Source organism: Gossypium hirsutum, chromosome A07, assembly GCF_007990345.1.
Source record: "Gossypium hirsutum isolate 1008001.06 chromosome A07, Gossypium_hirsutum_v2.1, whole genome shotgun sequence".
Classification (NCBI taxonomy): domain Eukaryota; kingdom Viridiplantae; phylum Streptophyta; class Magnoliopsida; order Malvales; family Malvaceae; genus Gossypium; species Gossypium hirsutum.
In genome coordinates, this window is record NC_053430.1 from 13,390,852 (window position 1) to 13,414,570 (window position 23,719).

Here is a 23,719-nt window from a genome sequence, read left to right on the forward strand (position 1 = left end):
CTTGAGTACTAATTGCATTGAGGTGTTCCCTCAGATTAGGTTTAGTATTACTTGGTAAGCTGCCTTGTGGTCGTTCGGAGATTAGTTTAGATAGCTGGCCTATCTAAGTTTCGAGTCCTTGGATCGATGCTTGTTGATTATTAAGTGCTGTCTCGGTATTGTGGAAACGGGTTTCTAACACCGAGATGAATTTAGAAAGCATCTCTTCAAGGTTTGGTTTCTTCTCTTGTTGATAAGATGGCTATTGAAAACCCTGAGGATTTTGTGGCTTTTGATTCCCTTGACCACCCCAGGAGAAATTTGGGTGGTTCCTCCAACCTGCATTTTAAGTATTACTGTATGGGTTATTTTGAGATTGGAAGTTATTGTTACCCATATAGTTGACTTGTTCTTCTTCGGTTGTAGGATTGAAGGATTGGTATTCTGTATGCACACCTCTGCCACTTGAGTCACACCTCATTATTGGATATACCTTCATAGAACCAAGTAAACCGTCAATCTTTTTATTGAGAAGTTCTACCTGATTAGAGAGCATGGTGACCAAATCGATGTTATAAATGTTGGTTGTTTTCGTTGGCTTTGTCCTCATAACTTGATACTGATAGTTATTCAGTGACATATCCTCTATAAATTCATAGGCATCTTCCCTTGGAAAAGGGGTGTTCTTCAACCATTTTGGAGCAGCAATTGAGTGTTCATCGAAGCCTTGGTTGGCGAGGACAACAAGAAGGAAGAACGGAGCAACCAAGTCAAGCCTCGGAAAACCACTGGATTTGATTCTTGTTCCCTATCTCTTTAATTTTTTTGTTGTTATGATGAACATATCTATGAGTATTCATGTTGTTGGAATGGTTAATTTAATCAACTTAGCTTGAATTTAATTCGTGTTAGGTTGATTGTATTTCGTTTTCTTAAATTGTTAAAATTATGTTTATGTTGTTATAGGCCTTGGTAAAATGCTTGATTAAGTGAAATCATGCCTATGTTATTCTTGCATTACGACTGTGAGGTAACTAATGAATTAATTATTTAAACGGATTGAAATTGTAATTAATTGACACAGTACTTAATCAGTGCATGTTTATTCTTCTAAGGTAGCTGAAGGTTAAATTAGCAATGTATCTGGCGATATTATTGCCTTACATAACTTGCAAGATTATTGTGAGTAAACTATTTCAAGGTAGGGATACCTTGTTACCTCACATGGTCTTTTATATGCTTGTTGGATTTAATTAATCGTTTGAATTGACATTGGGATATGCAAGAGATTAGTTCAGTTTAATGAGTATGTATGTGCAATAACATGTTTGCTTGCTAGAATCTGTTTAGTCGGTTGAATTGACATAGGAATATGTCAAGAGATGAATGGATTCTGATATGTAAGTATGTTCATAAGTTAGCAAATTACTGGGTTACCGTGATTTTATTCGTAACAATATAAACATAAGTTTAATAATTCTAAGATGAAAAGTGTAATTAATCCAACACAATTATATCATCTTGATTAAATCTTATTTTGAAATCGTGCGTTAGAACTTTTTTTTACTTCATTTTTTATTTATTTTAATTAGTTATTTTCTTAAGTTTTTAATCACCCTCTTTAAACAATATCTTTTCCTTCACCAAGGTGTTTTAAATTGCATTAAAAAATAATCCTTTTCATAGACCCTGTGGGTACGATAACTCGACATTTACTTGTCACTTTATTACTTGTTGCGATCATGTACACTTGCACATCTCCGTTGTTCCAGCAAACTCTATCAACGGTAAGTACTTTTCCCAACTACCTTGGAATTCCAATACGCAAACATCAGAGCATGTCTTTAAGAATTTGAATTACTCACTCTGACTAACCGTCGGTTTGTGGATGGAAAACGGTACTAAAGCTTAACTTTGTACCCAAAGCCTCCTGTAACTTTTTCCAAAACCATGAGGTGAACCTCAGATCTCTATCCAAAAAAATCAATATGGTTACTCAATGAAGTTTGACAATTTCACCAATGTACAAATCAGCTAACTTATCAAATGAGTAATCAGTATGTATTGGTATAAAATGAGCCATCTTAGTTAATCTATCAACAATGACCCATATGGCATCTCTCTTTCTCGAAGTTAAAGGCAACCCTGTCACAAAATTCAAAGTAATCCGATCCCATTTCCACACAGGAATCATCATGGGCTGAAGCAAACCCAAAGGTACTTGATGTTCGGCTTTTACCTGCTGACAAATTAAACATTTCGATACAAACTCTGAGATATCTCTTTTCATACCATTCCAACAATACATTTTCTTCAAGTCATTATATATTTTTGTACTGCCAGAGAGAACTGTCAAGCAACCGCTGTGTGCCTCATTTAGAATATTCCAAATCAACTCAGTGTCCTTTGAAATACAAATCCTACCACGGAATCTCAAATAACCATCGGAGTCACTCTGAAAATCAGGTTCACTACTGGACTCATACTGAACTTTCTTAGCTTGCAACTCTTTATCAACTTTCTGAGCATCACAAATCTATTGAAGAAAAGTTGGTCTAGCTCTCAACTCAGCTATAATCGAACCATCATCGGACAAAGTTAGCCGTGTATTCATATCCCTCAAGGCAAACAATGACTTCCTACTCAAAGCGTCAGCGACGACATCCACCTTACCCGGATGGTAATCAATCATAAGCTCATAATCCTTTAACAGTTGTAACCATCTTCGTTGTCGTAAGTTCAAGTCCTTTTGAGTCATTAAGTACTTAAAACTTTTGTGATCGGTATAGATATGACATTTCTCACCAAATAAATAATGTCGCCAAATCTTCAAAGCAAACACTATGGTGGCCAACTCTAAGTCATGTGTTAGATAGTTCTTCTCGTGAGGGTTCAACTGCCTCAAAGCGTAGGCTACGACTTTACCCTCTTGCATAAGTACACATCCCAAACCATTTAAGGAAGCATCACTATAAATCACAAATTCTTTATACGACTTGGGTTGTACCAAAATCGGTGCTTTGGTCAATAACATCTTCAATTTCTTGAAGCTTTCCTGACACTTTTTCGACCACTCAAACTTAACATCCTTTTGAAGCAATCTTGTCATGGGAGTGGCAATCATAGAAAATCCTTTCACAAACTGTCGGTAGTAACTGGCTAAGCCCAAAAAGCTTCTAACCTCGGATACATTCCTTGGCGGTTTCTATTTGACGATAGCAGAAATCTTGTAAGGATCAACTCGGATACCATCACCTGAAACAATATGGCCGAAGAATCCAACTTCTATAAGCCAAAACTTGCTTTTACTGAACTTAGCATACAATTGTTTGTCTCTTAATGTCTGTAAAATAGTTCTGAAGTGCTTGGCATTCTCTGCCTTATCTTTTGAATAAATCAGAATATCATCAATGAACACAACAACAAATTTTTCCAAATATGGCCAAAATATTCGGTTATTAAATCCATAAACACAGCAAGAGCATTCATTAATCCAAATGGCATAACAAGAAGTTCATAATGGCCATGCCTCATTCTAAAAGTAGTTTTAGGCACATTCGACTCTATAACTCGCAACTGATAGTAGCTGGACCTCAAGTCTATTTTAGAAAACCATGATGCTCCTTTCAATTGATCAAACAAGTCATCAATCCTTGGCAAAGGATACTTGTTCTTGATTGTTATCTTATTGAGCTATCGGTAGTCTATACACAATCTCATTGAACCGTCTTTCTTTTTCATGAATAATACCGGAGCACCCCATGGTGAAGAGCTCGGTCTCACAAAACCCTTGTCGGTCAATTCTTGCAACTGTGACTTCAGTTCTTTCAACTCAGTCGGGGCTATCCTTATGGAGCAATCGAAACAAGTGTCGTCCCTAGCATTACATCAATACCAAACTCTACTTCTTTAATTGTAGGTAAACCTGGCAATTCTTCCGAAAATACATCCAAATATTCACATACAACATGCACTGATTCAATTATCAAATTTGACTCTTTTGTACTCAACACATAAGCCAAATAAGCCTCACATCGTTTTCTCATACGTTTCTGGGCAGACAACGAAGAAATCATGATTGGCAACCTATCTGACTCACTTGATTCAACCCGGAGAATTTCACCATTTTCACATTTCAATTCAATAACTTTTTGTCTACAAATTACTATAGCATCATAAAGTGTCAACCAATCCATACCCAAAATAACATCAAATTCATTAAACGACAATAACAACAAGTTAGGAGAAAACAATGACCTCTAATCATCAAAGGACATTTCTTGCATACCCTATCAACTAAAACATGCTTGCCTAACAGGTTTGACACTTTAATCATTAATTCCATAGACTTAATAGGCATATTCATGCTAGATACCAATTTATCAAGTAGAACCAGGGTCAATCAAGGCAATAATAGTAGTATCATAAAGAGAAAAAGTACAAGTGATCACATCGGGAGAAGATGCTTGTAACGCCCCCATGCCCGAGACCATCACCGGAGTCGAGCTTGAGGGGTTACCGAACATAATTTATCAATTTAAGAACTTCAAATCATTTGTTTCTACATTCACAGCTTTCTAGCTACTCGCGTCACAGTTACAAGAAAAATCATATCTCGAGTTACAAAACTCGAAATCAAGATCCGTAAATTTTCCCTGAATCTAGACTCATATATCTATTTACTAATTTTTTTATAGAATTTTTTATTGGGAAAATTAGTACTGTTTATTAATTAAAGTATCCCTTGTTTTAGGGTTCGACTGCTCTGACCTCTGTGTATTACGAATCAAATATATCTCTATACAAAATTTCAATGACTATGAGGTTTGTTTCTATTAAAACTAGACTAAATAAGGAATCTGTACATATAAATAAAAACTTCTAATTATTTTATTAAAATTTATTATGAATTTGTAAAGTTAGAACAGGGGATCCAGAAATCACTCTGGCCCTGTTTCGCAAAAGTTTAAATATCTCATAAAATATAATTTATATTCCTATTTTGTTCAATCCATATGAAAATAGGCTCATTAAGCTTCAATTTCATCACTTACTAATCATTTAGTTCTATTTATACTATTTTTAGTGATTTTTCAAATTCATGTCATTGCTGCAGCAATATTCTGTTTTAAGGCAAGTTTCATCTTTCCATGAATTTTTATGAACTAGATAACCTGTTAAACTTCCATGATATCAAACATGATCTAAATTAGCCATCACCATGACTTATCAATATCAAACATTTTCTCAACCAAACATGGTCATATCATAAAATTATTTACACAAAATAGGTATATTGCTATACATGCCATACTTAAGTAGTTGTACAAGCCATTTACCAAGATAAAAGTCCTTTGGATAGTGTGATCGAACTTTCGACCTGTCCTGATTCCTGAGCCGGATTGTTCAAAACTACAATGAATGAAAAGGAAGGAGTAAGCATAAATGCTTAGTAAGTTCATATGTAAATAACAAGTAACATAACAATACAAATATACCAAACAACTTTAGCATGGTACCACCAAAACATATATCACATCTTTAAACATCATTCATCATCTTACCACCTTATCGTTGTTGTATCTATTTTCAACCCGAGGGTTAAGAACATACCTGTCCAAAGTGTCCATTTCACAACGCTTACCCAAAACGTCACTTATATCTTAAGTGCTCTTCCATTAAACTAGAAATTTCACCCGTTGAACACATCGGAATATAACTCGGATACATGGATAATTTGCACATAAGTGCCACATATGTAATCAAGAAATCATGTAACCCGCCCCTAAGTGAACTCGGACTCAACTCAACGAGCTCAGGCGTTCGCATCCATAAATGAACTCGGACTCAACTCAACGAGTTCGGATGCCTAGTTACATCTCACGAACTCGGACTCAACTCAACGAGTTCGGACATTTGCATCCATAAGTGAACTCGGACTCAACTCAACGAGTTCGGATGCTCGACCATCCTAGTGACATGTCACTTGTATCCTAATCTATTCCTAAGGTTCAAACGGGCTTTTTCCCTCGATCTCACATTTGTCGTCTTCCATGGAATATCGGAACTGATACTCGGTAGCAATTCATATTTATCAAGTAGTAAACATAATTTGCATATTACTCAACATTAACCACAAAGCATAATATTTCACGATTAAAAATCAGCATATCATATAATTAACATTAATAACTTAAAAATAACATTTATGCTACATTATTTACACATGAACTTACCTTGGTACTAAAATATAAAGATTTTGCAATTTAGTCCACAATCTTTTCTTTTCCTCGATCACGACTTGAATCTCGTTTTCTTGATCTATAATACCAAATTAATCTTATTTAATACATACATTTATCAAAACAGCATTTAATACGAACTTTAAAAAAATTACACTTTTGCCCCTAAACTTTTGCATAATTACACTTTTGCCCCTAGGCTCGGGAATTAAACTTTATTCCTTATTCTTATGTTTTATAACATGCTGATCACTTTTCCCTTCTATGGCAACATCAAATTCTCTCTCTAACATATACTTGTGACTATTAGGTATTTTTGCCGATTAAGCCCTTTTATTCGTTTTCACTAAAAACCGAGTAGCACAAGTTGTCTAACATAATTTAAAACCCCATATTCTATCATAAAACATCAAAATACACAAATTTCACCTATGGGTATTTTTTCCAAATATAAACCCTAGGTTGAATTATTGCTAGCATAAGCTTAATCGAGCTTTCGGGATTCCAAAAACGTAAAGAACATTAAAAACGGGGCTTGGAATCACTTACTATGGAGCTTGGAATCTTGAAACAAACCCTAGCTATGGAGAACCCTTGAAATTTCGGCCTAATGAAGAAGATGGACAAAAATTGGCTTTTAATTTTGTTTTTAATTCATTTTAATAACTAAATGACCAAAATACCCTTACTACTAAACTTTCCAAAAATTCCTTCCATGTCCTAATTTTTTCCATGAACTTAAAATTGGTCAAATTGTTATTTAAGACCTCCTCATTAATATTCCAAAACAATTTCATACTTAAAACTTCTAGAATGCAAGTTTTGCAACTTATTCGATTTAGTCCCTACTTTCAATTTAAGCACTTTAGGCATAGAATTTCATCACGAAATTTTCACACAATCATGCAATCATATCATAAACATCAAAATCATTGTAAAATAATTATTTCTATCTCGGATTTGTGGTCACAAAACCACTATTCTGATTAAGCCCTAATTCAAGATATTACAATGCTCCTCACGCATACGTATGGCATAGGCCCTAGCCAGAGCTCTAGCTTCAGATCTCACCATTGTATCCTTTGCCAAACTTTTGCTACTAGCCCCATTACTAGCATTTCTCGAAGGTCTCCCTTTTATAGCCGTACTACTCAGCCTTGTACTATGAAATTTTTCTTTCTCAATCATCTCGGGCCAGTCCTTGATATAGTGGTCTTAAAAACCACATTTGAAACAAGACCCGTCGTTTATCCTTCACGCACGAAGATGACGTCTTCCGCAATGTTGGCACTTAGGTTTAAAAGGTCTAGCATTACCCACACTAGCCATAAGTGTAGCCTAAGATTTAAAACCTGAATTTTTCCTCCTACTATTCCCGTGTTAATGCCCAGCCGAAACAAGAGAACGAGAATATGTATCTCTAGATTTCTTAGACTGAGAGGGGAATGACTTGCTCATTGGCCTCTTTCTTATATCTTTAGCCTCAGCCTCGGCTTTTCTCTTTTCCTTGGTCAGTTTTTTAGCTTTACAAGCCCGATCAATAAACACAACAAACTCCTTCAGCTCAAGAATACCCCCCACAACACTCAAATCTCCTCTTTAAGTCCATCTTCAAACCTTCTACACATTTTAGCCTCAGAGGATATATACTCCCGAGCATATTTTCTGAGCCAAACAAACACTCTTTCGTACTCGATTAGTGACATGCAGCCTTATTTCAATTCTAGAAATTCCTTGCGCTTCTGGTCAATGAATCGTTCACTGATGTACTTTTTTCGGAATTCTTATTGGAAGAATTCCCACGTAACCCTCACTTGAGGTACCACGGACACTAGTGTCTTCACCAGTGGTATGACGTGTCTCTCAATAAGGAAATAGCACACTTCAAACATTCTTTGGGTGTGCATGATAGTTCATCAAATACCCTTATCGAATTCTCAAGCCAAAATTCTGCTATCTCAGCATCATCCTCGGTATTTTCTCTGAACTCTTCCGCCCCTTGTTTCTGAATCTTATCAACTGAGGTTCTATAAAATCTCATTAAGTCCATACCTTGGGGCACTAGGGGTACAGGTTGAGGATTTTGAGGGGTGGAGGTTGTGGCTGAATAGCCGGGTTCATAAGAATGAACTCAGGAAACTATTCGTTCATAGTATGGAAGAAGGCCTCTCGAGCCTCTCCTCCTTAAATCACAGTTATAGGTCTACTTCCTCTGGCACTGTTCCTTGGGCAGGGACTAGTGCATTACTTTCCACATCATCTGGCATAGCTCGTTCGGGATCCATTACTATATGAAAAACATAGTTTAAAATCGTTAGAAGTTTTCACACTATCACAATTTATGTATGACATGTATAGCTACACTCAAACACATGCTACGTAGTCCAAGAACTGACTAAATCGTAGCTCTGATACCACTAAAATGTAACACCCCTTACCCGTGTCTGACACTGGGATAGGATACGAGGCATTATCAGACGTATACATAAGTAAACATACAAAACCAGGCCATAAAATTTTGCTCAAATTAAATTCATTCATACAAATGTAATTGTCCCCTATATGGGCCTACGATGCCCAAAACATACATCAGAAGTAGTTCGGGACTAATCCGAGAACTTTAGAAAACTTTGGGAATACTTAGAGAAATTTCTATGAAATAGAGTCACACGCCCGTACAGGTAGGCTATGTGGTCACACACGCCCGTGTGGGTTGGGAGACACCCGTGTCCTCAGCCTGTGTAACTCTCTGTTTATGACGTCATCAACACAATTCGGGTCACACAGCCAAGTCACCCGCCCGTGTGCTTAGGCCGTGTGGCGAATTAAATTCCAAAAATTAAGTGCAGACTTCACATGAACTGGGCACACGCCTATGTCTTGAGGCAGTGTCTATCACACGGTCGTGACTCTGCCTGTGTGTTTACTGTTGGGCATACTATTTTGCCTAATTAGAGTGCAGGGGACACACGGCCGGATCACACGCCCATGGGGCAAACCGTGTGTCACACATAGGTTAGACACATGCCCGTGTGTCTATCCGTGTGGACAAATTCTAAGCTAAATTTCAAGCCATTCGCCACCCTTAAATGCTCACTCACTTATACATTTTTTATGGTATGCAACATAGCATATTTAGTCACTCAAATATTCATAATCATGATTATTCCATGACTTTGTAATGTCAACATAGCACATGCTCAAACTATCATGCTTTCATATTGCATTCCACACCAATTTCATATTTATTTATCCATATAAACTACCTTCAACCTACTCAATTATACCATGAACATGGTCATACCTTTTAGTCCCAATTCATTCATTAAGCATATGTGCCATTTATCATATTCATTACCAACAAGCAACCACTAACCACATCACAAAGCATAAACAAATTGTATGCATGCATAAATAATTAGGGTTACAACCTGAGAAACAAATATAAGCCACATCTCATGGCCATATAGGAAATGAATCATAATATCATCATGAACCAATTAATTTAGCTAATCAATATGACACATAACAAAACGACCAAGTCCACTATACATGCCATACTTAAAATGTCGAGACTGACTATATCCAAATGTCCAATTAATAGTGTAATCAAATCTCCGACGTCCTTCGATCCCTGAGCTAGCTTGGCGACACTATAAAAGATGGAAAGGAAGGGGGTAAGAGTTAAAGCTTAGAAAGTCCATATGCAAATAACATGCTATATAAACAAGTATTTAATATGCATTTAACATAATGAACATAACTTATAATTCATCAAATCACTTAAACTCACTCATCACATGAACAACTTTGTCATAAGTTCATCACATACCAAGGCATTACTCATGAGTTCGGTATACATACCTGTAACAACTCATAACATAATCTCTTACTCATTCTTCTCATTGACTTACCCCTTGGGTCTTCAGTCAAGTTACTCGGTAATTTACTCGTTGAACACTTGGAATACTATTGGATACACGGAAGGCTCACACATAAGTGCCACATACGTAGCTAAAGCTACTTCATATCACATAACACAGAAAGGCTCATTCTCGAGCTACTCATGGATCTGCTTACACAAGATGTCGGTCAGGACGTAGCTACACGGGCTGCTCACACAAGCTGTCAGGTATTCGCAACACATGTCAGACTACCCAGCCACCGGTAGGACGTACAAGACCAGCACCTAGAACCACATAAACATATCTCATGAGCTCATAAATCACATGATTCCTAGTGACATATCACTTGTATCCTAAACTATTCCTAAGGTTCAAATGGGATTTTTTGATATCACATCTCTATCAAGCTTGCTCGGAATGTCGATCTCAATGTCCATAATACTCATCACTTACTCGTGGAGTAATCAAAGCATAACTCATAATAACATTAAAGAATTTGAATTCACGTAATACTCAACATCAAATATATAACATAACATCATATTATTTGTATATGAACTTACCTCGGAACAAAATGATGAAAATGAGCCTATTCTTCGTAAACCTTGTTTTTCTCCCGATCAGGACTCGAATCACATTTTTCTTGATCTATAATGCCAAATTTAACTTATTTAATACATACATTGTTCGAATCGACCCATAACACATACTTTGGTAAAATTACTTTTTACCCCTAACTTTGCACTTATTTACAAATTGGTCCTTAGGCTCGTAAAATGAAATGCATGCTTTTTCTTTACTACCCCAGCCTAGCTGATTCATATTCCTACTCCTAGCAGCATACGTTTTCTTTATTTCACATATTTACTACCCATTTTACAAATTTTACAAATAGGTCCTTTACATGCATTTCAATCAAAATCACTTAGTAAAAGATGTTAAACACACATCAAACTTTCATATTCCTCCATTAAACATCAAAATACATGCATGTCACATATGGGTAAGTTTTTTAACATGAACCCTAGCTTAAAATAAGGGTAGAAATAGCTATTCATGCTTCAAGGATCTCAAAAACATAAAGAACATAAAAAACGAGGCTAGGATGTACTTACTATTGAGCTTGAAAAGTTGAAAAACCCTAGCTATGGAACCCTTAGGAATTTCGACTATGGCATGGAGAAGGTGAGCAAATTTTGCTTCATTTTTCCCTTTTTATTCTTTTATTAACCAAATGACTAAAATGCCTTTTAATGCATTTCTTTCAAATTTTCCTATGCATGCCTATTTTTGTCCAAAATTTTAAAACTTGGTCAAATTACTATTTAAAGACCTCTAATTAATAATCCATAGCAATTTCATGCTTAAAGCTTCTAGAACTCAAGTTTTGTAACTTATTCAATTTAGTCCCTAACTTCAAATTTGGACACTTTAGGCATAAAATTTCTTCATGAAAATTTTACACAAACATGCATTCATATCATGGATCATCAAATAATCATAAAATAATTATTTCTACTTTGTATTTGTGGTTTCGAAACCACTGTTCCGACTAGACCCTAATTGGGATGTTACAAATACACAAAATTCACATAATTTCATTATATTCTAGCTTAGCCGAATTACCTATAGGTCCCTAGCAGCCCATAACTTTCATTTATTTCACATTTCAACCCCTCAATTTACACATTTCACAATACAATCCCTATTTGACATTTTTGTCAGAAATCACTTTACAAAACATTAAAATCTATCATCAAGCTTTCATATTTCATCATTAGACATCAAAGAACTCATAGATTCAACAATGGCAATTCTTATAATTTTTAACAGTTTTGAAATTAAAGGTACGGACTAGCTAGATTAAGATGCAACGATTACAAAAACATAGAAATAATAAAAAATCGAGTAAAAATTACTCACCAATTAGACCATGCAATAGCTGAAAAGCTTCAATGGCTTCTCCAAACATCAATTTTCAGTGGTGGAAGATGATAATATGAATATAATTTCTTTTTGTTTTATTAATTTAACTTTTAATTATTCAATACCAATATTAACCTTTATTATAAACTTATAAAATCATATAATGGATGCCTAATATTGTCCACCAACATTTCAAATGGTCTAATATCATCATAAGGACCTTAAATTTAATAAACCATAGCTATATAATACCTTTAACAAGTAGAATGCAAGTTTTGCATTTTACGCGATTTGGTCCTTTTTCTCAAATTGACTAATAAAATGATAAAATTAATTCACGAAATTTTCGAAATTTTCACACATATCAAATATCATGCTGTAAACACCAAAAATAATATTAAAATAATATTTTGACCTCAAATTTGTGGTCTCGAAATCACTGTTCTGATTTGACTCAAAAACAGGCTGTTACATTAGACCTTGATGTGCAGAGTTTTGTCATCTCCTCACTGCTGTTACAATGGACACACCTCAAACACCCAATAAATGTGAAAAGCTCAAGCAAAAATAGGCAAACTAAAGATACGCGAGAACTCCCAAAATGGGAAATCGAATCCTTAGTAGAAGAGCCAAGCAATGCATTATTATGTCAGAAAAGAGGATGCTCATTCGCATCTCTTTAGCTTCAATAGGATGGTACTATGCCGGCTAATAGAAAAGTCAATGACAAAGAAAATAAAGGGGAAGAGAGGGTTGATTTTCAACCATATAATCGTCAACAATCACATCGTGAGCTGAAAGGTTAAGGCCTTACTTTAATACCAATGTTGACAACTTTAAAAAATCATATTTAAATTACTCTTTCCATTAATACAAAAATATTTATAAAAAAACAAAAATTTAAATAATATAAATTAATAAATAATTTATAAAATATTTTGAAAAATTACACGAATTGTCGTCTACTACAACCCAAATTTATCGAAGGAAAAACTGGTAAAATATATGCAATTACCAAACCTAATTTTGGGCGATTTAGGTTGGTGGAAAAAATCTATTATGATTAAAAGGCAAAGTATAAAATTGTTCAATTTTATTATCTCCTCTAAATGTTCTAAACTTAACCCATCATGGTATCCCTCTATCTTTCTTCGATTTCTCCACTTTTATCGTGTTGTCTAAGATCACCGCCACCGTCAGTCTCACCATTAACGGTGATAAGAACATGGTGTTCATGGATGCATTGAATTGAAAAAATCATTCACTTTTTTTACCCTTTTTTTTATCAATGAAGAATATGGAATTGGAGTTTTTTCTTTTTTTTAAAAAAAAACACTTACCCAGGCTGCATCGGTGTGAGCGAGGCCATGATGGGATGCGTTCCAATATTAGTTGAAGAATTGAGGGATGGAAATCCCTAAGAAGAGTGATAATCCTGTTATGATAAGGTTTCTCATGCAATTCATGTTTCTAAATAGTAGACACGATAATATAACGGAACCTGCAATCAATAAAGCAACAATATTTTCACTAAGGTTACTAAGATAGGATAAACCAATATTTAGTCCTAAATGCATAATTTTTTTCATCTTGGTCCACATTTGTCTTAGAAAAAATTGGGAATTTTTTTCATGAACTTGGATTCGAATGATGTAACACTTTTAATCTACAACGCCATCACCTAAAATTTCAAATTCTAAAAAATACTAGAAATATATTAAAATATTAATTTAAAAAAATCATGTGATGGCATAGTAGAATTTAAAAATATCATTTTAGTATAATTTAATGAAATCTAAATTTAGGGATTAAATTGAGAAAAGTATCAAGTTCTTAAACTAATATGACATTTTATGGTCAAAAAAATAACTTTAAATCAGGCTCGAATTTTGATTAATTGAGTAAAGATCTATATGACACCCTAAACTCGGCCAGCATGGTCCTACCCAAATTTTGAGCGACACATTAGCCACCGAGGTGACTCTCCAAAAAAACTACCACAAATCACACCAACCATCCATACTCACCATACATATACAGAATATTTCATACAAGCATTTACACCTAAGAGCATGCTTTTCTAAATCAAACTATAAGTCATATAATAAGCGTATAGACTATTGTTGCCACCTGAGTTAGAAAAGATTCATAATGTGTTCCATGTTTTGATGCTTCGTAGATATCGATATGATCCCACACATGTGATTAATCCATTAGAGATTGAGATTAAGTCTGATATGACATATGAGGAAGAACCGATTCGTATTCTGGCTTGCGAAGTTAAAAAATTGCAAAATAAGAAAATTTCATTAGTGAAAGTACTACGGCATACACACAGAGTTGAAGAGTCAACGTGGGAGCCAGAGGATGCAATGAAAGAATGTTATCCGAACCTGTTCACCGATAAGATTTTCGGGGACGAAAATCCCTAAGGGGTAGAGTTGTAACAGCCTGATTTAGACCTTGTCTGGAACGGTGGTTTTTGGACCATGAATCTAAGTCAAAAAAATATTTAAAAATTATTTTCTGTTTTTATTATGTGTGAGTTTATGTGTGTGAAAATTTCATTCGAAAATTTTATCGTTTGATTGCCGGATTTAATAAAAGGGCTTAATCGCATAAAATGAAAATTTGATGGTTTAATTTGTAATGGCTGAATTATGGTTGTTTTTATAATTTGAAGTGTTTAAGTTGTAATTAGACCATAGTTAAAGGTGATGGACGGTTGTGACCTTATTTTATAATGGTTACATATTAATTAATAAAGGTTAAAAATGTAAAATGGTAAATATGTTAACATAATAAAACATATAATAAAATATCATGCATTCATCTTTTATTTGCATGACCGAATGTTAAATAAAATGTAAAGAAATAAGGTTTTCAAAGTTTCGACCAAGGTTTTGCTTGATTAAGACATGTAACTAGCTCCGTTTTTGATAATTTTTACGTTTTTGAGATCGTTGCAGTGTAATGTACAAAGCCCATGTTTGAATTTCTAATTTTGATGAATATTTTGAGTTATGAAATTGATGAATAATTGAGCTTTGTGATGTTAGATGATGAATTATGAAAAATATGTTTTGGATTAATATATTTTATATTGGAATTTTTGATGAATTGGAGAATTAGGGCTAAATTGAAAAAATAATAAATTGAGAGGCTAAAATGTGAAATAAATGAAATTTATGCACTTGTATGAGCATGGGTAACATTCGGCCTAAGCGTGGTGTGTGCAAATTTTGCAGGTTTTGTGTTTTGTGCAATTTGGACTAAATTGTAAAAAAAGTGTAAAATGTCAGGGGCAAAATGGGAATTTGCCCACTTATGTGTTTTTGGACTAAATTGAATGGAATTATGTTTGAATGAGTTTAATTTGAATATGTTTAGATTAAGAACTAAAGAAATCGGATTTGGATCAGGGGAAAACCAAAGTTGTCGATGTAATAGGTCAATTTTGGCCTAGACTTAAAAACCAAAAACAAAGACTAACTAAAAAGTCCATCAGTCCAAATATTACAAAACAGCCCATTTACAACGGGGCCCAATGGCCCAAAACCTAAACCTAGGCTTAGCCAAACATCAAACCCTAGCAGCAAGCAGCGCTGTAGCCCTAGCCTCCAGCGCCATACGACTTCCAACACACCTCCGTACGACAGCTCACAGCCTTCATACGCCTAGTGCCACGCTCTTCAGTGCCTGCAGAAAAAAAAAACAACAACAAGCAAGCAAAATGAAAGCAAAAAAACAAAAGTGGAAATATTGTAACAGAGATTGGCTATAAAAGCCCCACAAAAACGAATGTATTTTTGTTACAAAAAAATCAATACAAAAAAGAAAAATAGATTCACAAAGCAGAGAAATCGAATTCATTTTCAAAGGTGGTTCATTCATTGATTCTTGGTCCTTATTTTGCTCTTTCATTTTTTCCTTTATCTTACAAATATACAAAAGAAAAAGAAGAAAGTTTGCTTATCTGTTGTTTGGTGTCGATCTAGCCAATGTCCGCTTCTCCAGTCTAAAGGTCGACGGATCCCTGTGGATCTGGTTAGAACCGCGACGGGGTGGAGGCGCGTTTGGCGCCGATGAAGCCCACGGGTCAACTGAGAGGGAGGAGAGGTTGAAAAGTTTTGAGAAAAAATGTTTTGAAATCTATTTTGAGAGAATAATCGCCCAAGTGAGGTTATTAAGGCAATTTTTTGGTTCATATATATGTTCAAAAACGGTGCCGTTTTAAGTCGTGAGCTTTGGCGTTAAAACGGCGTCGTTTCACGATGCAAACCGACCACCCGACCCGTTTACCATCAGTACCCGCACGTTTTCGCGGTGAAGGGATATTTGTGCTATAAATCCCTCCCCTCCTGCACCGTTCCTTAATTAAGTCTCAATCATGTTTTATTTGTTTTTACATTTTCCTTGAGATTTGCGTGTTGTTACAATTTAATCCTTATTGGAACGTTGCGTTTTGAGATTCGGGATATTTTCATTCCAAGTCCCTTCTCATTTGTGCGCGTTTTATTTCGATCTTCGGCTCTGTTTTAATGATTTTCTTTATTTATAAATTATCCTTTCAATTTTGGTTCTTATTTCAATTAAGTTTAAGTTTATATTCTTAAAATTTATTTATTATTCATTTTTAACCTATTATTTTAGCATACTATTTTGAACTATTTTATTAATTTCATTTTGTTTTTTTTTCTTTTTGTATATTGTTGAATTGTTTTATTATATAATTTATCATTTTAAAATTTTCTCCATGCAATTCTATGTTTAAAAATTTTTATGTAATATTTATCCTCATACATTCATATTTATATATACATATATATAATTTACATTGAATTACTTATTTAAATTCCTTTTCGAACATGTTCATATACTTCTTCTTTTAAATTTACTTATGTATATTGTTTGTTTCTTTTAAGAATCCCATTTTGGTATTATATTTTGTTTGTTTCAAATATTTTCCTATATTATTATCCTTTTGTACATACATTATTTATATTAAGTTTTCATTTCATATATATCGTCATTTTTAAACCAATATGTTTTATTTTAAGTTATTTTGTATATTATTTATTTCATATTTCTTCTTACATAATATCTATTTTAATAATCATTCATAAATTATTAGTTTCATTATTTTTATACATGTAAACTCATTCAAACCCTAGCATGTGTTGTTCATTCATGAATTTTCCTATATCTGATAGTTTATAAATTGTTTTATATCACATTAACTCCTGGTTTTCATATTCTTTTGTATATTATGTGTTGTTTTAGTTTTCATATTATTTTACATATTATTGTTTCATATTGTTTATTAGTCTTTTGTATTATTATTTCAATTTTTGTTCATCTATGTTCGAAACTTGTTATATTTTATTCTAATTTGTTTCTTGTATGTGAGCTCATTTTTATTATGTGGATGTTAATTTGTTCCTTTTTTTTCATTTGTATAATATTTCACCTATGTATATTGTTCCATGTTTGTAACTTTGATTTTTCTACATTATTGCATCGTGATTCAAATTTCAATGTTTTGATTAATATTGGTCGTCTCATTTTGATTTCAAGTAAATCAAGTAAAGGTGTTTTGAGTCTGTTTTATAATTGTTTATTTGAAAGTTTCCCAAAACAAAGGCAATGTTTGATGTTTGGAAATTCGAGAAATAGTGCCCTAATGTGTTGGGTTTCAGTTTTTCGTTGGACCAAATAATTGAATATCCTTTTGTAATTTTCAAATGTATGAGCTTTTGGAAATCAAGAATTGATCGTGGTTTCGAGGTTTTAAAAGGTCATGTCCTAACATGCTGGATGTGATATTTTATTCCTTCGTAACAAGAGAATTTTAACATCCAATTCGAGTTGTTCAAATGTTTTAAAAGAAACCATATTTCAAAATCTTTTAAAATTTTAGACATAAGGACATTATTTAATCAATTAGGTACCAATTCTGGGAGTAACGAGGGTGCTAATCCTTCCTCGTACGTAACCGACTCCCGAACCCTTTTTTTTAATTTCATAGACCAAAATTGATTTTTAATAAAATATTTCATTAGGTGATCCGATCACACCTAAACAAAAAGGATTGGTGGCGACTCCATACCTTGTCTTAAAGTTGATCCCCTATTTTTCAAAATATAAAAAATGGTTTCGACAGCTTGGCAACTCCACTGGGGAATCGAGAGAGTCAAGCTGTAAATTGATTAATTTATGTCTTTTTATTGAAAATTGAAAATTCGATTTAAAATACGATCTTTTCATTACATTTCATCTATTATCCTCGTGATCCTGGTCATGATCCTTGTGTTGTTGGTTCAAGTCTTTAAATGTTTTTGCATATTGCATTGCATGACCACTCAGTCTTACCTTTTAAGAGGGAGTGAGAAACTAGTCCTCCGTGAGGTTTTCACCTCCGTATAGGGTGGTGGATCGCTTCTTGGATACATCTGTACCTATGTCTTCGTATAGTTGCATGAAAAAACAAGATATTTTGTCGGTGACGCAACCTAGATGAATAACGAGCAATGTCAACCCAACTGTAAAAGGGGTCACTCTCGGGAAAAGAAAGATGATACTCTGCATTCATATAAATATCAGACATATACATCTGGTCATTACACCCAGGGAATGGTGTAACAAATCAAATTGATTGAAGATAATACAAATCCTATATCTCTGAGTTGCAGCAAGATGGATGGAAGAAACCAAATGTTATTCCCCTGAAGATTGCAGTAGGAGGTACAAACTTTATGTCCCAGGAGGTACAGTGGAAGGGACTCTGAAATTACAGCGAGGCAAGCTTTCTGAGTAGAATATGATTGTTTCTTTGGGTTTTCTGTCAAGAATATCAACTGAACAAGATGGCAGCGTAATACGTCAGTGATAATGCCCTGATGAACAACGAGCGATGATACCTTAAGCATTTAAAAAAAAAGAGGATCATTCTAATTTCTGCATTCATATATCAATCATAACACATCTAGTTAGGAGCATTTGATTCATTTCGATCATAGAATCCTAATCATTTGGCATAAGCATAGGTACATGAAACCGATTCTATAGATGATGTCTCTAGAGTATGGTGTAGCAACATCAGTGAATTAACAGATCTTATCTCCATAAGGTAGCAATGGAGCAGATCAAGGACGACGAATCTTATCTCCCTGAGGTAGCAAGGGAGCAGATTTAAGCGACTAGCCTTGTCTCCCTGAGCAGCAGTGGAGCAGGCTGAAGATTGTAGATCTTATCTCCATAAGGTAGCAATGGAGCAGATCGAAGATGGTAAATCTTGTCTCCTTAAACAGTTGTAAAGCAGATTTAAGCCACCATCCTATCTCTCTAAACAGTAGTGGAGTAGGCTGAATATTGTAGATCTTGTCTCCCTAAGCAGTAGTGGAGCAGATCGGAAATGGAAAATCTTGTCTCCCTAAGCAGTAATGGAGCAGATTTAAGCCACCATCCTATCTCCCTAAGTAGTAGTGGAGTAGGCTGAAGATTGTAGATCTTGTCTCCCTAAGTATTAGTGAAGCAGATCGAAAATGGTGAATCTTGTCTCCCTAAGCAGTAGTGGAGTAGGCTGAAGATTGTAGATCTTGTCTCCTTAAACAGTAGTGGAGCAGATCGAAAATGGTGAATCTTGTCTCCCTAAGCAGTAGTATAGGAGATTTAAGCCACCATCTATCTCCCTAAGCAGTAGTGGAGTAGGCTGAAGATTGTAGATCTTGTCTCCTTAAACAGTAGTGGAGCAGATCGAAAATGGAGAATCTTGTCTCCTAAGCAGTAGTGGAGTAGATTTAAGCCACCATCCTATCTCCTTAAGCAGTAGTGGAGTGGGTTGAAGATTGTAGATCTTGTCTCCCTAAGCAGTAGTGGAGCAGATCGAAAATGGCGAATCTTGTCTCCCTAAGAAGTAGTGGAGCTAATTTAATCCACCATCTTATCTCCCTAAGCAGTAGTAGAGTAGGCTGAAGATTGTAGATCTTGTCTCCCTAAGCAGTAGTGGAGCAGATTTGAGCCACCATCCTATCTCCCTAAGTAGTAGTGGAGTAGGCTGAAGATTGTAGATCTTATCGCCCTAAGTAGTAGTGGAGCAGATTGAAGCCATCAGCCTATCTCCCTGAAGTTCCAGTGGAGCAGACTAAAGATAGCAAGCTTTATCTTCCTGAAGTAGTAGTGGAGCAGGTTGAAGTTAAAGCCTTATCTCCCTGAAGTTGCAGTGGAGCAGACTGAAGCTACAAATCTCTTCTCCTTGAAATTACATCGGAGTAAATTGAAGCTACAAGTCTCATATCTATGATTAAAAAGTGGATTGGGATCACTTGAAGAAAAAAAAAGAAGCGTCGAGACTCAGCAAGTCTAGGAAAAATTGGTCCTTTTATAGTCTTTGGTCCATTCTCGTTACACGACAACGAGCAAAGAGGGGCAGCTGTAATAGGCCAATTTTGGCCTAGACTAAAAAACCAAAAACAGAGACTAACTAAAAAGTCCATCAATCCAAATATTACAAAACAACCCATTTACAATGGAGCCCAATGGCCCAAAACCTAAACCTAGGTTTAGCCAAACAGCAAACCCTAGCAGCAAGGAGCACCGCAGCCCTAGCCTCCAGTGCCGTATGACTTCCAGAACACCTCCGTACGCCAGCACACAGCCTCCGTACGCCTAGTGCCATGCTTTTCAGTGCCTACAAAAAAAAACAAACAACAACACCAAGCAAAATGAAAGCAAAAAAAACAAAAGTGGAAATATTGTAACAGAGATTGGCTATAAAAGCCCCACAAAAATGAAAGTATTTTGGTTACAAAAAAAATCAATACAAAAAAGAAAAACTGATAAACCGTAATTTATACATATTTTTACCCCATGCTTAACGCATTTATGGATGGTTTCTCCTTAGAATTGGTGAATTCGATGCTTCTAATCTTTTAATTTCATGTTTTATACTTAGGTGAGCATAGGAGAATAAAAAGAGCGAGAAACGGGCCGAAAACAGAGAAAATGGACCCAAATGGAAAACAACACGGCCTGGACTTCCTCACATGAGCGTGTCACACAGCTGTGTCCTTTTGGCAAGGTCAAAGCACGATTTACACGGGTAGATCAAACGGCCGTGCCCATTTAACAGCCTTGACCATAGCCTGAAGCAATCGCACACAGGAGTGTCCCTACCGAGCCCAAGTTTAGTCCAATTTGGAAAAGGGCAATTTTGAGGGCTCTTAAGCATTCCAAAGCCTATTTAAACACCTGGGAAGGCACTTAAATGGGGGACGCAGAGTAGAAAGCAAGGAATTACTCAAGGAAAGCCGATTGATCCATCTCAAGAGTCGGATTCATCATCAAGACTGGAGATCTCCCTTCAAGTTCCTTCAGGAGTTTTGGGTTTTCTTATATTTTGTTATCTTTATGCTTTTGAGATGTTTTCTTTCATAAGTATGAACTAAGCCCTAAATACCTAAGGGGAATGAAGCCTAAGATAGATCTTGTTATTATTATCTGAACTGTATGATAAATATTTGACTTGTTCTTAATTATGTGTTCTTAATTCTTGTTTTGATATTCCAGGATATTGATTCTGTTTTGATATTCCAGGATATTGATTCAAGTTAAGCTCTTATTCAGAGGAAGAATAGACCCTGTCTAAGAGTAAATTTGTCATAATTAAGCGGAGTTGATTGCGTGCCTAGAGATAGGGTGACAAGATTTTGCCGGATTAGGGTGAAACCTAATAAGGGAATCTATAGATCGAGTTAATGAAATTCTAGGGTGTTAATTAGAAAGAGATTTCAATTATTCAACCTAGATTAGACGTTATTAGTCTCGAGAGAGATAATAATATAACTTACGGATTTCTACAGATCAAGTCAAATAAATAAATCGTTTGATTCAGAATCAAGTAACAAGTGAAGTCTAGGTAGATTTGTCCTTAGGTATTGTCTCAATCAATTGAATTTTCCCAAAAGTATTTTCCCAAGTTTTTTTTCTGTGCATTCTTATTTAGTAATTAGTTTAGACAACCAAACTTCTTAAATTTTAGGCTAGATAATAAAAAGGAAGTAAATACTAGTACTAGTAGTTCCTTTGGGTTCGAGAATCCGGTCTTGCTGAACTATACTACTATTCGATAGGTACACTTGCCTTAATCGTGATAATAAGTTAGTCTCAAGAACGTTTCATTTATAAATCTTTAAAACCTATTACGAATATCACGCATCAAGTTTTTGGCACCGTTACCGGGGAACTAGCATATTAGGAAAACTCAATTTTTATTACTTTAGCCATTTAGTTTATTCGCAATTTAAGTTTTTCCTTTCTTTTCTTTTCTAATTCTTAATTTATTTTCTTTTGACAGGTTTTTCTAGTTTATGACCAGAAGAAACCCGTCAGGACCACTACTTTTTGACGGTGAGATCGACCGCACAGTTCACAGGAACTGGAGAGAAATAAGGCGAAGCTTAAGATACACAGAAGACAAGTAAAGGGATGATACTTCAACCATAACCGAGGAGATGGCTGAAAACCAAGAAAATCCGCTACCTCCTGCGATTGCTGCTGATCCAGTAAATTAGAATCCTGCTCCACGCACTGTGTATGATTGTGCTAAACCTAGTTTAACAGGAACTGAGTCAAGTATAGTTAGACCTACTATTGCTGCAAATAATTTTGAACTGAAACCTAACACAATTCAAATGATACAACAGTTTGTTCAGTTTGATGGTTTGCAGGACGAGGATCCCACTGGCAAATTTCCTAGAATTTTGTGATACCTTTGAAATTAATAGCATTTCTAATGATGCCATCCGCCTTCGGTTGTTTCCCTTTTTGTTAAGGAATAAGGCTAAACAATGGTTGAATTCGTTACCACGAGGGTCAATCACTACTTGGGAACAAATGATCAAAAAAGTTTTTATTAAAATGTTTTCTGCCGGCTAAAATAGCTAAATTACGTAATGATATCTCTTCTTTTGTGCAGATGGATTTAGAAACACTCTACGATGCATGGGAGAGATACAAGGACCTTTTGAGAAGGTGCCCTCACCATGGGTTACCGCTTTGGCTACAAGTTCAAACGTTTCATAATAGCCTGAATCCTTCGACTCGGCAGATGATTGATTCAGCAGTTGGAGGAACCATCAATAATATGACACCTGAAAATGCCTATGAATTTATAGAAGAGATGTCACTCGCTCCCACCGGTCGGCTGATGGAAATATACTTACTACCGGGGATATTCGTGTTACTTCGTCGAATAACTATTAGTGGCAAGTCATGAGGATAAAGCCAACGAAAACAGCTGGTGTTTATAACGTCGATTCGGTTATCATGCTCTCTAATCAGGTAGAACTCTTAAATAGAAAATTGATAGTTTCCTTAGTTCTTCACAGGTTCACCAGTGATGAGGTGCGATTCAAATGGAGGAGGAGCATGCATAGAATATCAACCCTTCAACCCTAGCATCAAGGAGGAACAAGTCCAATAAATGGGTAACAATAACTCTAGACCCCAAAATAACCCATATAGTAACACTTATAATGCAGGTTAGAGGAACCATCCCAATTTCTCATAGGGCGGTCAAGGAAATCAAAGGCCACAACATCCTCTGGGTTTCCAACAACCACCTTACCAGCAAGAAAAGAAGCTGAACCTTGAGGAAATATTAACAAA

At 35.2% G+C, this 23,719-nt stretch overlaps 1 non-coding gene across 1 annotated transcript; it reads right to left on the reverse strand.

Moving 5' to 3' along the window:
- Positions 1–22,994: 22,994 nt before the first annotated feature.
- LOC121204197 (small nucleolar RNA R71) lies at positions 22,995–23,101 on the reverse strand. Its single transcript, XR_005899126.1, has one exon. It is a non-coding gene; the product is annotated as a small nucleolar RNA R71 (small nucleolar RNA).
- Positions 23,102–23,719: the final 618 nt, after the last annotated feature.